This window comes from Triticum dicoccoides, chromosome 5B (assembly GCF_002162155.2).
Source record: "Triticum dicoccoides isolate Atlit2015 ecotype Zavitan chromosome 5B, WEW_v2.0, whole genome shotgun sequence".
NCBI lineage: Eukaryota > Viridiplantae > Streptophyta > Magnoliopsida > Poales > Poaceae > Triticum > Triticum dicoccoides.
The window spans coordinates 343,192,827-343,209,023 of NC_041389.1; positions in this window are offsets into that span (position 1 = coordinate 343,192,827).

Below are 16,197 nucleotides of genomic sequence, written 5' to 3' on the forward strand. Positions count from 1 at the left end.
CAGACCGAAAGTTTGGATGGTTAAATAGCTAGCTAGATCTAGTTGTTGGGGAGGAGACATGACTCTAGCTAAGTAATGGAGAGGGAGTTATGGTGGAGGGGGTGTTAATGGGGAGAGAAGAGAGGTAGGAGAGGAAGAGAGAGATGAGAGGCCATTTATGGAGGAGAGTTATGGTGGATGGGGACATTAATGAGGAGAGAAGAGAGGTAGGAGGAAGAGAGAATAAGAGCAACAATGGTGGAGAGTGGAGAGGGGAAATGAGGGGGAGAGAGGGAAAAGTGAAGGAGGAGGAGGAGGGGTGAAAAGGTGGCACCAACCGCAACTAGCAGTAGTGCTGCTTACCAAAAAGCACTACTGGTATGGGACTTAGTAGTAATGCTTTCCAGAAAAAGTGCTCCTATTAAGTGGGGCCCATTAGCAGTGGCGGCTCAATAAAATAAAGTGCTACTACTAAACTTTTAGTAGTAGCGCTGCATTCTGAACAGCGCTGCTACTACAGCTACCGTCAGTGGCCTCGTCTGGTCCCACATAGTACTAGCGTGCTTTTGTTTTCTAGCGCTACTGCTATAGAGTTACTAGTAGCGCCTCCCTGGAACAACGCTACTTCTAACTAGTAGCAGCGGTGGCTATTTTCCAGCGCTACTACTAAGATCCTGTGTATAAGCATTTCCCTAGTAGTGCATTCCAACCTATATTATGGGGGTCTTCAAACTTCCCATGCTAGTGTGTGGTAATCTCAAAAGAACGGTTTGGAATTTTTGGAGGGGTGCATCAAAAGGAAGAGGAAAACTCACTGGAAGTCATGGTCTAGCATCATGGCACACAAGATGAAAGGCGAGTTGGGGTTCAGAGATTTCAGAGTGTTTTTCAACCAAACACTGCTTGCTCGGCACACATGGATACTTTTAACCAAGCGTAATAGTCTTTGTGTGCAGGTGTTGAAAACCTGATAGGGAGACTTGAGGACACCATTTTATAGGCAATGCTTCGACAACCTTGCACAACATTCAGCATGACACAAGCTACTAAAAAAGGGCCATGTTTGGTGTGTTGGAAACAATGAAAATATTCATGTCTAATGGGATAGGTGGCTGTCACGGGAGTCGGCTGTCAAGCCCATCATGCTACAGGGCACTTGCAGACTTTGCCGGGTGTCAGATCTCCTAGATGGCCAAGAGGAATTTTTTGAAAAGGGAAGTACCCCGGCCTCTGCATCACACAATGCACACAGTCATATTATTAAGCATCAAATCAAGTCATGAGTGCTCCAAAATAAACAAATAAATGGAAACACACGACCACAAGTGGTTGCACCCAAGATTACATAGCTCATCCACCTAATCTACGAGTGGCTAGCCAGCCAAACTGGTTGAATAGACACTGCACTAGCATTTCCAACCGGTTGGACTTAAAGGCCATAATCGCCCGCATGTCCACACACTGTAGTGATGACCACAAAAGAATTGAAGTTCTAACTCTATAAATATCCTGCAAGAAATTTGGGGAAGATGATCTGTTAAAGATGAAATCATGTCGGCAATTCAATAGTGCCCAAAGAATGGGCACAAACTCCCACATGGATTTGGCCCTTCAGCTTATGATGAATGCCACCTAACAATTTCGAAACAGATTTGAAATACTCATTGGTGGTGCTCAATTTTATGTAAAATGAACTGTACGCCAGATTAATGTAGTAAACATACATGACAGAAATAAGTGATGAATTGTCTCCTTCTGACCACAAAAACAACATTTTTTTGCCATGCAAGTTACGCTTAGCAAGGTTATCTTTGGGAATAACTACCTCCCTCTCCAAAACTCACATGAAAAGTTTGATCTTGAAAGGAACCTTTGTTTCCAAATATGTTTCCAGTGAAAAATTGGTCCAGAATCCATAAGACCTGCATACATAGACTTCACAGTGAAGACACCATGCATTAGTGGTTAACCTCCACTGAAATGAATATGACATCTAGGCTAGATTATTTGACATCAAAATAGAATCCAAATGGATCCACTTAGTCCATTTATCACCCAATAATGCCCTCTGAAATTGGATGTTCAAAGGGCTATCCCCAAGATTAAAAGCCACTCCTGGCGAACATTGATATTATTACCAGCATATGGACATCACCTCGAGCCCCCCAACAACGTCCTCGCATGGGCCCTGGAGAAGAACAACCTTTGGACTGTAAGTTCAGCCTATCGCTTCACCATGGAAGCGCGAGCGTCCACTGGCATGCACCACGAGCAGGGCACTGGATGGTCATTGTGCCATATGGAAGACCATATGGGGTGCCTTGCTCCCCCAAAGGTACGCGTCTTCCCATGGCGGCTTGTGACCGACTCTCCCCCGACTTGGTAAAATATTTTTTCTCGTCACCTGAAGCCCACTAACGTGTGATCATTGTGTGGTTTGGAATGCTCGAGGATGGCTTCCATGCTATGTGTGGTGCCCCCGTGCGGAGGACCTCTCGCACTTGGTGGCGATAGATAGGGTGCTCTCGAAGATTAGCTCGTTTCGCAGTACTAGACCTAAGTAGTTATCCGATGTGTTCGAACCACTCTCAGATACCTCCTGCATGGTGCTCTTGATGATGTTATGGAGATGATGGCACGTTCGCAATGAAATTACACATGATTAGGATCCACCCTCAACTAAAACCTCCCTCTATTTTTTGCACAACTATGTTACTTCTCTTTTTTGTATCCAACATCATCAAAAGGAGGATTCCTCAATTGAAAAAAAATGGTGATTCAAGATCCTATTTGCCATGTTGCTGCTCCCATCACTTCTAGGGAGGAAAAAGGCATGAGATCTTATGCCCGCCAGAGCACTGGGAGACTCCACCCGAGGGATGGCTTAAGCTGAATGTTAAGGGAGCTTATTCAGAGGTGCAACAAATGGGGGCACCGACACTGCTGAGAGATAGCTAGGGCTCCATTGTGTTCAGGTCATACCGACACTTGTTCACATGCAGTAATGCCTTTATGGGAACTCAAAACTTTCAAGGAGAGGATAGCCCTTGCGATGGAGTGGAGCACACCGCTGCTCATACCAGAGATGGATAGCTTTGAAGTTGCGTTGATGATTGCCTAGCGTCTATAGGTAAAGGTACGGGTCTCTAGTCCAGGAGATTAAAGTCCTTGTCAATGGAGATAGAAGAATAGGTTTAGACCAACAACTTAGAGAGGAATAGGTTAGTCATGATCTTGCAGAATTGGTTGACTGGGAGTACAAAACTGCAGTTTGGTTCCAGTCATGCGCCAAAGGGGTTATAAACTTGTGTTTGCTGGATCCACCTGATCAAGGTTAAGTAATCATTACGAAAATAGAAAATCCTTAGCGCGTATGAACCTCACACAACGACATTGAATAAGACGAGATTTCTGTTCAATTCTGGCACGATGTGCCCACATATTTTTTACGTGCAAATTGATGAACTGTCAGGATGGAGATAGAACATGGAAGACAATATCCCTACGAAGGGATATCATAGCAACCACACACCCGCAACCAAAACGCTAACCTAACAAGAAGGAGAATGTGATCTTTCCTGCTGGCGGGAGGGAGGGGTGGCAAGGTCCTCCACACCTCCATGGTCCAAAGGCCATTAGAGATGGGGCGGACCGACAATGGTGCCAACGGGGGGAGGAGGAAATCCTGGGGTCTTTCCTTGTGGAGAGGGAAAGAGAAGGCGTGCTGGGAATTAATATAGCACAATAGGAGTCTCTCCAACTATTTATAGAGTTAAAAAGTGTTTAATGGTTATGTGTATCTTTTATCAAAGCATGTGTGATGGAAGAGAGACACTGAATCTTAAAGGCAACAAGTGGAAAGTAATAATCGCAGAAAGTCTTATAGATAACAAAAAGATAAGGAAAGTATGTGTTAATTGCATACCAACAAATTTGGATACATCAAGACCATACAATTGTAAAGTTCAGCCGTAACTAGGGTTAGCGAAAGCTACGGCTCATCTAGCTAAGGTGAGTAAGAATTAATGAGAGTTGAGACATGGGTTTTGATTGGCACAAGATGGAGATGGTGGGTGGCTGCATAGATAGAGACATGCTATATTTGGATACGCGTCAAGGATAGATAAGAGGCGAGTGCATGTCATCGGCTACATGGTGATAACTGAAGCTCATATGGCACCGGCGGGAGGTGGTTCACTAAGTAATGGTGTTGGCGTAGGGACACAATCATGGAGAACTGGTCATATGTGGTCGCTTCACTTTCCATGTTAATTGACAAATAGAAGCACATAGTGATGATATTCCCATTTTTCGGGGGAAATACAATATTTCCTTGAATCACTAGCATCTTTCGGTTACTCTTCTCTTAAATAAATCAAGACATCATATAATGGATAATTTCCAGCAGACATTTTGCTCGAGCTGGGATGATCACTAGAGTGTCTTTTGCTTATTGTCCAAGGGAAGCTAATCGGGTAGCACACCATCTTGCAAAATTGAGGTAATATCGCTGGTGGTGCCTAAACTTGCCCCGGATGTTCGGTTTGGTGCCTCAACTTGTAAAATACACACAATGATGCTAAAACTTGGCAATTTGGTTCAAATACGGTGCCAAACATGTTTGTCTATGGATTTGTTTCTAACTGGCCTTGACAACGTGGCGTGGGACCCCCTGTCAGCCACTAGAGAGGCGTGTGCCCGCGCTGACGCTGGACTTTTTCCGAAAAACCCCTTGGACTAATGTTTCTCACTCAGAAAAGCTCATGGATCGGTGGGACAGGGCATCCCGCATAGTTCTTTTTCCCATATCACCTCCCGTTTCGTTGCGTCTGGCAAATCCGTACATGCATTATTGTCTGCCTCGAGCGCTCCTCCTCCTCTTCCTCCTCCTCTGTCTCTCCTTTTTGATCGTGGGAAGGTGCCACCTGATATGTCTCCAACGTATCTATAATTTTTGATTGTTCCATGCTATTATATTACCTGTTTTGGATGTTTATGGGCTTTACTCTACACTTTTATATCATTTTTGGGACTAACCTACTAACCGGAGGCCCAACCCGTATTGCTGTTTTTTTGCCTATTTCAGTGTTTCGAAGAAAAAGGAATATCAAACGGAGTCCAAACGGAATGAAACCTTCGGGAGCGTGATTTTTGAAACAAACGTGATCCAGAGGACTTGGAGTGCAAGTCAAGAAGCTCCCAAGGCGGCCACGAGGGTGGAGGGCGCGCCCCCCCTACAGGACGTGCCCCTCTATCTTGTGGGCCCCTCGGGCGTCCATCGACGTAATTCTTCCTCCTATATATACCCATATACCCCAAAACCATCGAGGGAGCACCCAAAAACTATTTCTGCCACCGTAACCTTTTGTATCCGCAAGATCCCATCTTGGAGCCGTCGCGGGCATTCCGCCGGAGGGGAAATCCACCGCGGAGGGCCTCTACATCAACCCCAAGGCCTCTCCGATGAGTTGTTAGTAGTTTACCACAGACCTTCAGGTCCATAGTTATTAGCTAGATGGCTTCTTCTCTCTTTTTGGATCTCAATACGATGTTCTCCCCCTCTCTTGTGGAGATCTATTCGATGTAACTCTTTTGGTGGTGTGTTTGTCGAGATCCGATGAATTGTGGGTTTATGATCAAGTTTATCTATGAGAAATATTTGAATGTTCTCTGAATTCTTTTATTTATGATTGAGTTATCTTTGCAAGTCTCTTCGAATTATCGGTTTGGTTTGGCCTACTAGATTGATCTTTCTTTCCATGGGGGAAGTGCTTAGCTTTGGGTTCAATCTTGCGGTGTCCTTTCCCAGTGACAACAGGGGCAGCAAGGCACGTATTGTATTCTTGCCATTGAGGATAAAAATATGGGGTTTATATCATATTGCGTGAGTTTATCCCTCTACATCATGTCATCTTTCTTAAAGCGTTACTCTGTTCTTATGAACTAAATATTCTAGATGCATGCTGGATAGCGGTCGATGTGTGGAGTAATAGTAGTAGATGCAGGCAGGAGTCAGTCTACTTGTCACGGACATGATGCCTATATACATGATCATGCCTAGAGAATCTCATAATTATTCGCTTTTCTATCAATTGCTTGACAGTAATTTGTTCACCCACCGTAATACTTATGCTATCTTGAGAGAAGCCTCTAGTGAAACCTATGGCCCCCGGGTCTATCCTTTATCATATAAGCTTTCAATCTACTTTTATTTGCATCTTTACTTTTCCAATCTATATTATAAAATACCAAAAATATATTTATCTTATCATATTATCTCTATCAGATCTCACTTTCGCAAGTGGCCGTGAAGGGATTGACAACCCCTTTATCGCGTTGGTTGCGAGTTCTTTGTTTGTTTGTGTAGGTGTGTGGGACTTGTGAGGAGCCTCCTACTGGATTGATACCTTGGTTCTCAAAAACGGAGGGAAATACTTACGCTACTGTGCTGCATCACCCTTTCCTCTTCAAGGAAAACCAACGCAAGCTCAAGGCGTCGCAAGAAGGATTTCTGGCGCCGTTGCCGGGAAGGTCTTTGCTCAAGTTAAGACATACACCAAGTACCCATCACAAACTCATCTCCCTCGCATTTACATTATTTGCCATTTGCCTCTCGTTTTCCTCTCCCCCACTTCACCCTTGCCGTTTTATTCGCCCTCTCTTTCCCAATCTCCTCTCTTTTCCGCTTGCCTTCTGTCAGGACCCCGACTCAATGCCACATAGATCTAGCATGTAACACCTCATATCACTTTGCGGCCTCACGCATGGTATCCCCACGGGTGTCGCCTTACCTTTTCCCGGGACCGTTTGCGCCTTTTGGCACACGTATATGATAGTGTCGCTAGCATCCATATGATAAGGAGCCCGGGCTAACATGGCTAGTCGTGAACCCAAAGTGGCACAAACTTATAGGGACAGGCATCCATGACCCAGCATCGAACGTGTCGGTCATCAGTGAGTGAATCCAGGCTGTAGCACTGGGCTAGCAGGACTCCGGTGAACCGGGCTGTAGCGGGCTAACAGGACTCCGGTATTCATCGCGTGACATTTCCCCGAAGGGACAGACACAGGAACGAAGAAGGACACATGCCGGCCAGCCTAAGTGTTCCAGAGCAGTAGCAAGCTACCATGGCTCAGTGGAAGCACTAGGAGACATTTCCCGGTAAGAGAGGCTACTAAGGATAAACAACTAGATAGTCAGATCCCACACATACCAAGCATTTCAATAGCATACACACAATATGCTCTATATGTACAAATAAAACATGGCATCACAACATGACTCTACAACTCAAGTATTTTATTCAATAGGCTCCGAGGAGCGAGATATTACAAACATGGGTCTCACGACCCAACATTCAGAGCATACAAGTCAAAGCACAAGCGGAAGCTAACATGTCTGAGTACATGCATCTAAAAATGAAAAAGGCTGAGAAGCCTGACTATCTACCAGATCCTGCCGAGGGCACAAGATCATAGCTGAGGTATCAAGCTAAACATCGAAGTCCACGCGGAACTACTAGCGAGACCGAAGTCTCTCTACAAAACATAAAATAGGAAAACATGAGTGCAAATGTACCCAGCAAGACTTACATAAAACTAACTACATATGCATCATTATCAACAAAGGGGATGGTGGGGTTTAACTGCAGCAAGCCAGCTTTGACTCGGTGGCTATCCTGAACTATGACTGCAAGTAACTCTTTTGAGGTGGCGCACACGAGTCCACATATTCACCAACCAATACACCACTATGGATCCGCTCCCGTCTCCCTACGAGAACGCCATCCATAGCACTCACGCTTATCTTGCGCATTTTAAAGTATCCACTTTCACTTGTCTATGAACTATACAGGCAACCCAGAAGTCCTTTTCCGCGGACACGGCTATTCGAATAGATGATGTTAACCCTGCAGGGGTGTACTTCTTCATACATGTTTCCACCACTTAGCGTCTGCACACGACATGTGCTCGGCAGACTTCAAGCGAAAGCCGACGTGGGTGTAGACCACGACCTACCTAAACACTCAAGTCTCTAGTCTAGGTTTATCGCCTATTCGGGTTCCATCCATGAGGAGATCCGGCCGGAGTTTCGCTCACAGCCCCAAACGATGTGTGCAGGGTTCCCGAGACACCAAACGGGCGCCCGGTACACCGTGCCACGTGCCTACCGCATCACAGCCCACCCCTCCGGTCAGCACTGCGCACGGCCTCCAGCATACTACAAACACCAGAAACTACTTGCAACTCCTGGACAGAGGACAAGGGTGATTAAGAAGTCGAGCGGGGTCATATTTCAGGGCCCAATGCATGGTAGTAGCTGAATCATGGATCACAAACACAGAACTCAGTTCCTAAGGACGGCTTCAATGAGACAACCCACCATGTACTCCTACATGGCCTCTCACCGCTACCTTTACCAAATCGTGTTCACACACTTAGCTCGCACACAATAGGACATGTTCACACACCTCTGATTCATCCCCGATGAATCAGACCTGACTCAACTCTAAGCAATAGCAGGCATGACAAACAAGCATGAATGAGTAGGCACATCAGGGCTCAAACAACTCCTACTCATGCTAGTGGGTTTCATCTATTTACTGTGGCAATGACAGGTCATGCAGAGGATAAAGGGGTTCAACTACCGCAGCAAGTAACAGTTGAATCGATGTTGTACTAATGCAGTAAAAGAGAGCAGGAGCGAGAGAGTGGGTTTGTATCGGAATGAACAAGGGGGTTTTGCTTGCCTGGCACTTCTGAAGATAGTATAGCCCTTCATCGGTGTCATCGAACTCATCGTCGGTACGTCGTCTACTGAGAGGGGACAAACACCGGCAACGCAGAAGGAACACAATCAATGCAATGCAACAATACGATGCATGAGTGTGACATGGCAATATGCTGTGGTTTGAGCTAATGCAACTGGCAACCAGATTAAATGAAGTTGGTTTGAATCCAAGATTCAAATTCAAACTCCATATGTGGATATTTAAATGCCATTTATATGATTTGTGCTAAACAGCAGCTATAAGTTGTTCTAACATGCATGAAACCAGTACAGATGGATAGATTGGATTTTTCTGATCATTTTTCAAATATAATTTATTTCATTTGGAGTTACGGTTTAATTTCTATGGATTTTAGAAGTTTTGGGCATTTTCTGGAATTTCCTGAATAACTTAAATCCAGAAAATGCTTTATTGCGTCAGGGTGACATCATCGTGATGTCAGCAGTCAACAAGGTTGACTTAGGTCAAACCTGACCAGTGGGACCCACTGGTCAGTGACAAACGGCTGGTTAGGGTCACTGACAGGTGGGCCTGGTCAACGCTGACTAGGCAAAAGTCAGAGCTGACACATGGGGTCCACGGGATTAGCGCTAAACTAGCAGGGAGATTAGGCTAACCTAAGCAGGTACATGGTCCCACTTGGCAGTGGCTCAAGGGGGTGATTAGCGCGGCCATTAGCAGCTAATGACGACGCCACGTCAGATACGCCGGCGATGAGTCGCCGGTGACCACAATACACGGCGGCGAGCTTCGGAAATCGCCGTTCGGCGACGGTTTGGTGCGCGACTAGGCTCTACGGAGAGCTTGGAGTGCTCCACGTCCACCGGTGCGGGTGGTTGAGCGTGCGGTGGCTGGGAACGACGCCGACGAGCGTTTGGGCGGCGGCCGGCGCTCGGGTGAGTTGCGGGTTTGGTGTTGCAGCGCGCAGACGAACCAACTAACATGCTAGCCATGCTCTGTGTGCAGCCTCGAGTTCGTTGGACGCTGGTGCGCGACCAAATGGTCACCGAAGTGACGCCGGCGTCGACCTCGTGCGGCGGTGGGTTTCGGCCTTGATGGAATCGGCGGCCAGAGCGAGCAAAAGAGAAGGGGGGTAGGGGTGAACGATGGCGGGGCTTACAGGGGGTCGATTGGAGGGCCCAGCGGCTCGGGGGAGACGTCGGAGGTGGCGAGCGGGCGCCGGCGATCTCGGGCGGCCGGAGATGGGGAAGACGGCGTGGGCGGCGATGCAGGGCTCCCGGCGTTGCGTAGCTCCATGGAGAGGTCGGGGGCGTCGAGGCGGAGCCTTTGGTCACTCTGGTGGGGTGGAACGACGGTGGTGGCTACGACTGCGACGAGCGGCGGCGACGGCGGTTCTCGGTCGCGTGAATGAGAGAGCCAGAGAAGAGAGAAGAAGGAACGTGAGAGAGTGAGAGCGGTCCAGGGGGGTGCGTGGCATCCTCAGGGCGACGGGGAGACATGCAGAGAGGCAGGAGGTGGCCTGGGCGTGTGCCCGCGTGCTCCGGCCACGCGCCTGCGTCCTACTGTCCGAGGAGGAAGACGACAGGGATGGCTGCGGTGGTGGGCTGGACTGCTACAGTAGAAGGTGAGGTAAGTGGGCTGCCAGGTGAGCGCCAGGTAGTCCTTCTCTCTCTCTCTCTCTCTCTCTCTCTCTCTCTCTCTTTTATTTTCTGTTTTCTATTTTTCTGCAGATGTTTGGCCCTATTAAAACTACCAGAACCTATTCAAAAATCATGTAACTACTTGAGAGCACTGTTTGGAATATTTCCAACAGCCATCATTTCAGTTCATGATTATTTGGACATTTAAAATAATTTATAGCATTTAAATGTCCAAGTACAAATACTGTATGATTTAATTCAGAGCCCAATATGTCCTGCAAAAATATAAACCATTTTTGGTAGATGCTTCCACCTCAAACCAGAAATGTTGAACATTTTTAGAGGGCATTTTGAGTTCAATGAAAAGGATTTTATTTTGACCCTAGTTGGATTCATTTGGTGCTAGGGTTTAAACAATCCCCATTTCAAGTTTCTTTAAATTTAAACATGATGCATGGATGCTTATGCAGAGACAAGCAAGGCTTGAACTGGGGACGTGACAACTCACCCCCACTAAACAAGAATCTCGTCCCGAGATTCAAGCGTAGGGTAAGATGAAAGGGGAGCGCAAACTAACACAATCTTCACGATCCAGGTTGCACTTCAAATGAACGTTGATTCGATCACCATCATTATCTTGATGTCTTGCTCCGAGAACTCCAACCAACATGACAACGAGAGGAGAAAGAAAACTCTAGAAGGATCAATCTTCTCGAAGGTCGAACAATTCAGGATTAACTCACGGAATGAGACATAGGAACATCTCTCGAGCTGAGAGACGAAGCACACCTCTAGAGGAATGGAGTGGAACAGATGACGGAGATTTACCAGGTAGACTACAATTCCACCTTTAAGAGGGTGTTGAACGGTTTTCAATGTAGCGAGGAGTTGAATTGCCTTGATACCATAACGAGGCATCTTAGAGGAGGTGACTCATGGAATATATCTCCCTTAAGTGGCAAACAGAATTACCTTTGATTTAAAGATCATTGAAACTCTTTATACCAGCCTAAGGCAATTCTTGAGTGATCGTTTGGAGGGGTTCGGTAGAATGGTATACTCAGACCAGAATGGATGATGTGGATTACCTTGTTGAAGACAATGTCATAGATGATTTTGTTTATCATCGGAAATGGATGAGAGCCATGGTAGGACCACTTTTGAAAATGATCCTGATCAGTAATTACTGAGAAGGGTAATCTAGAGTAGGGTGGCACAATGGCGGTGCAAGCCGGGAACAAAATGCAAATGATGGGAATGATTCTAGTAACTGGGAAGAGGCTCAACAGTAGAGAGTTGTTCCACTATTGGAATGGTTATAGCATAACCGAGGAAATCCGGGGCAATCCCAGTTAGTGTCGCTGATAACACCTAGAGCTTATACGTGCTCTCAAGAACTTGAGCATTTCCATATCCATCAAGGTTTGGCAATATCCGTGTCAAGGATCCGGCAACACAACTTACTACCATGATGAGTGGTGATGGAGGATGCAGATGCAAAGGAAGATAACACCTTCTCAGATTTCACCTTAGCAAGACCAAGGGGACAAAATCTGGATGATTGACCAAGAGACATTTAGCACTCCGCTTCTAATGTTCTCTTTGATGTGCTAGCGTAAGCCATTCATAGATATGGTTTGATATCTAGAACATCAAGTAAAAGGTCGGACTTCGGGATCTCAAAAATCCATAAGGGTCAACTAGGGAGTAAATCCCAGGAAATCCTTATGGGGAGGTAGCCAACTTTCTCAATCAAGAGCCTACAATAATGGGTCTTCCGGCTAGATGTGTTGGCCACGACATCCACTCTACCGGGTTACAAAGAGACCAATATTATAGTTCTTGGGAAAACGTTCCAACCATCATATCTGCCTGAGATTCAGATCTGGCTGGTGTCAGGATATCCAGACTCATCGAGTCTAGGAAGAAAAATGAAAGTTTGCAACACAAATCGACGAGACGACGTTGCGAGATTCTCGAGGAATGAACTATGATAGCAAGCTCCAAAAACACGAGCCGGTTCTGCTACAACATGTGAACATGTTGTCCAAGACAAGCATGACCACAAAGTAGTCTTATAATAAAACACTACCGAGTTCAGGAGGGGGAACCATCATCGATTATATCGAAGTCTTGTACAAATCCGTCTGGTACCTTCGGGACTAGCACTTAGAACTTATTAACCTTGAACAAATCAATCAGTGGCTTGGTGTGCTAGGGACACATATAGAATGGAGGTTGCAAGTCTCCGAACCACAGAATACTTTGCACGTATGCATGACTGATTTGGGATGATTCCAAAGGAAACAACATTGACTTTCTCGAGTCCACGGCGGCAACTTGCATCAAATGCACATGAACTAGAGGAAGTCACTTCTTACATCCGAACATATGCTTCATGAGCTAGCATGAACAAATGCTTTCAAAAGTTTCCAACACTAGCTTAATGTTCAACAAAATTATGGAGAAGACAAGGATGTTGTCGATGGGCTCAACAACAATTCATCCAGATTCCCATGGAGATGGAATTCCATAACTATGTGAACAAGGTGATAGTATTGGTTAGACCCAAAGATGTAATGGTGTATGCTCGAGGGATCAACCACGAGTAAGACAACATTACGAACATCGTTGGTTCTGATTTGATTTGAGGATAACCCATACTCAAATCAAAGTTTTGGCAAGACAATAGATCCAATAATTTACCACGAGGTTCACTCAAGGAAGATATCATCTACCTTCAACACACACACACACACACACAAGATATCCCTTAAGATGAACTAAATCGGACAAGCTTCCATCTTCCAACTCTCCAAGTTGTTGTTCAGCTTAGCCAACTAGCTCAGGGGTACCCAACACAGACTCTTGGAGAAGGGGTGGTTTATAAGAAACCAACTTGATCACGAGCTCGACATAACAGTCAGGTGATGACCTGGTGATACTTTCGAGAAGATATTCGGAAAATCACGAACCACTGATATGTTACTAAGCTCAAGAACAATCTTGCTTTTCAGGGCAAGGCGATATGATCAAAAGAGCGAGGGATTGATACAATCCTAACTCATTGATCAAAGGGTGCACCGGAAATAAGGATTAGGTAGCACGATCAATCTTAGAATGATGATTCCATAACCAACACACTAAGAATGAGATTTTCATCCATTAACCACTAGGTAACATGGTTGCTAGGGGTATTGATTTTACACATCATGATTCACTTGTCGGCGTTCCGGTTACAGTAACACGGAACCGAGGAATGAATAATGATGATAAGGAGTATCACTGTATCAAGAGTTCATAGGATGGTGTGCAATTCCCATGACATTCTTGATATAAAGATGGTAATACTCCAAGGTAGAACAGAGCAAAAGCAAGATTAGCAATTTGATCTGCGGAGTACGACTGCTTTGACCCAATCCTGGAAATGGACAAGGTACTGGAGTTTGTTTCTCCTAGTCATTCCGGAATAGAATGGCTTGACGGACCACAAGAGTAATAGGAATGCACGCATACTCTTGACTATCAAATGATAGACGAGGGTCAGAAGACAACTAAGAGGGACAACTCAAAGAACATATAATTTTCTGAGTTGTGGATGCATAGATTAGTATGTCGAACCAAGTTCAACATGTTTCTTCCGGATAACCCATGCAGAGATGTAGGACTGGCAGAGTCATGATTTATGAATGGAGAACTCCTCAAGAGTACTCTGATTGTGATCTTTTGGTTCAAATAACTTCTGCCTGAATGGTTCATGGTATTTGGAAGAAGGAAATACCACGGACCTCGAGGACTATCGCAAGGTTGCTAATAACCTAAAGGAACTAGCAAACACTATTAACATGAAGTAAGTAGAGTGAATCTCGGGTTCAAGAACCCAGGAATAGAATACCTACTACTAAGTAGCATCGCGGGATGCTTTCGAGAATAAAGGCCAGAAGCATCACACTGGGACGCAAATCATGGCTAGATTACTAGATGATCCCCTAGGACACCTAGGGTCATAATAATAATTCCAACATATATGTCGAGGCAATAGAATACCTCAACTCAGCAATTAGTGTGATTAACCTGGCCCAAAGGAACATAAAAACCAGAGGGAAAGGATTTGCAAGTGCATCAGATTGTTTAAAACCTGGGATGACTCGGACAACATAACGGCTGTAAATGCTCAAAAGTTTGGAGACATACTACAGAAATGGTGGCATAGCCACTCAGAAGCACAATATCAAGGTTTCGAGATCATCAGTTAACATACAAAAGTAGTAGGAACTGGACTGAGGCTTGAAACCAGCAATCCTATAAGTCTATGGATTAGTATCACGTCATCCTGATAGATAGATGAGAAGGCCTAGTTCTTAAACCCCGTAGAAGAGAAGAGGATGACTCAGATCAGAGGGCCATGAGGTATAAGGAGTAAAAGAGCCTTACGTTCCATCCCACAATCAATTCCCCTACATAACTAAAGCATTTCTAGACACAACTTTGACCAGTTTGGCTTGGTAATCCTACAGGCAGTCAGGCTCTGATACCAACACTGTCAGGACTCCGACTCAATGCCACATAGATCTAGCATGTAACACCTCATATCACTTTGCGGCCTCACACACGGTATCCCCACGGGTGTCGCCTTACCTTTTCCCGGGACCGTTTGCGCCTTTTGGCACACGTATATGATAGTGTCGCTAGCATCCATATGATAAGGAGCCCGGGCTGACATGGCTAGTCGTGAACCCAAAGTGGCACAAACTTACAGGGACAGGCATCCATGACCCAGCATCGAACGTGTCGGTCATAAGCGAGTGAATCCAGGCTGTAGCACTAGGCTAGCAGGACTCCGGTGAACTGGGCTGTAGCGGGCTAACAGGACTCCGGTATTCATCGCGTGACATTTCCCCGAAGGGACAGACACAGGAACAAAGAAGGACACATGCCGGCCAGCCTAAGTGTTCCGGAGCAGTAGCAAGCTACCATGGCTCAGTGGAAGCACCAGGAGACATTTCCCGGTAAGAGAGGCAACTAAGGATAAACAACTAGATAGTCAGATCCCACACATACCAAGCATTTCAATAGCGTACACACAATATGCTCGATATGTGCAAATACAACATGGCATCACAACATGACTCTACAACTCAAGTATTTTATTCAATAGGCTCCGAGGAGCGAGATATTACAAACATGGGTCTCACGACCCAACATTCAGAGCATACAAGTCAAAGCACAAGCTGAAGCTAACATGTATGAGTACATGCATCTAAAAATGAAAAAGGCTGAGAAGCCTGACTATCTACCAGATCCTGCCGAGGGCACAAGATCATAGCTGAGGTATCAAGCTAAACATCGAAGTCCACGCGGAACTACTAGCGAGACCGAAGTCTCTCTGCAAAACATAAAATAGGAAAACGTGAGTGCAAATGTACCCAGCAAGACTTACATAAAACTAACTACATATGCATCATTATCAACAAAGGGGATGGTGGGGTTTAACTGCAGCAAGCCAGCTTTGACTCGGTGGCTATCCTGAACTATGACTGCAAGTAACTCTTTTGAGGTGGCGCACACGAGTCCACATATTCACCAACCAATACACCACTATGGATCCGCTCCCGTCTCCCTGTGAGAACGCCATCCATAGCACTCACGCTTATCTTGCGCATTTTAAAGTATCCACTTTCACTTGTCTATGAACTATATAGGCAACCCAGAAGTCCTTTTCCGTGGACACGGCTATTCGAATAGATGATGTTAACCCTGCAGGGGTGTACTTCTTCATACATGTTTCCACCACTTAGCGTCTGCACACGACATGTGCTCGGCAG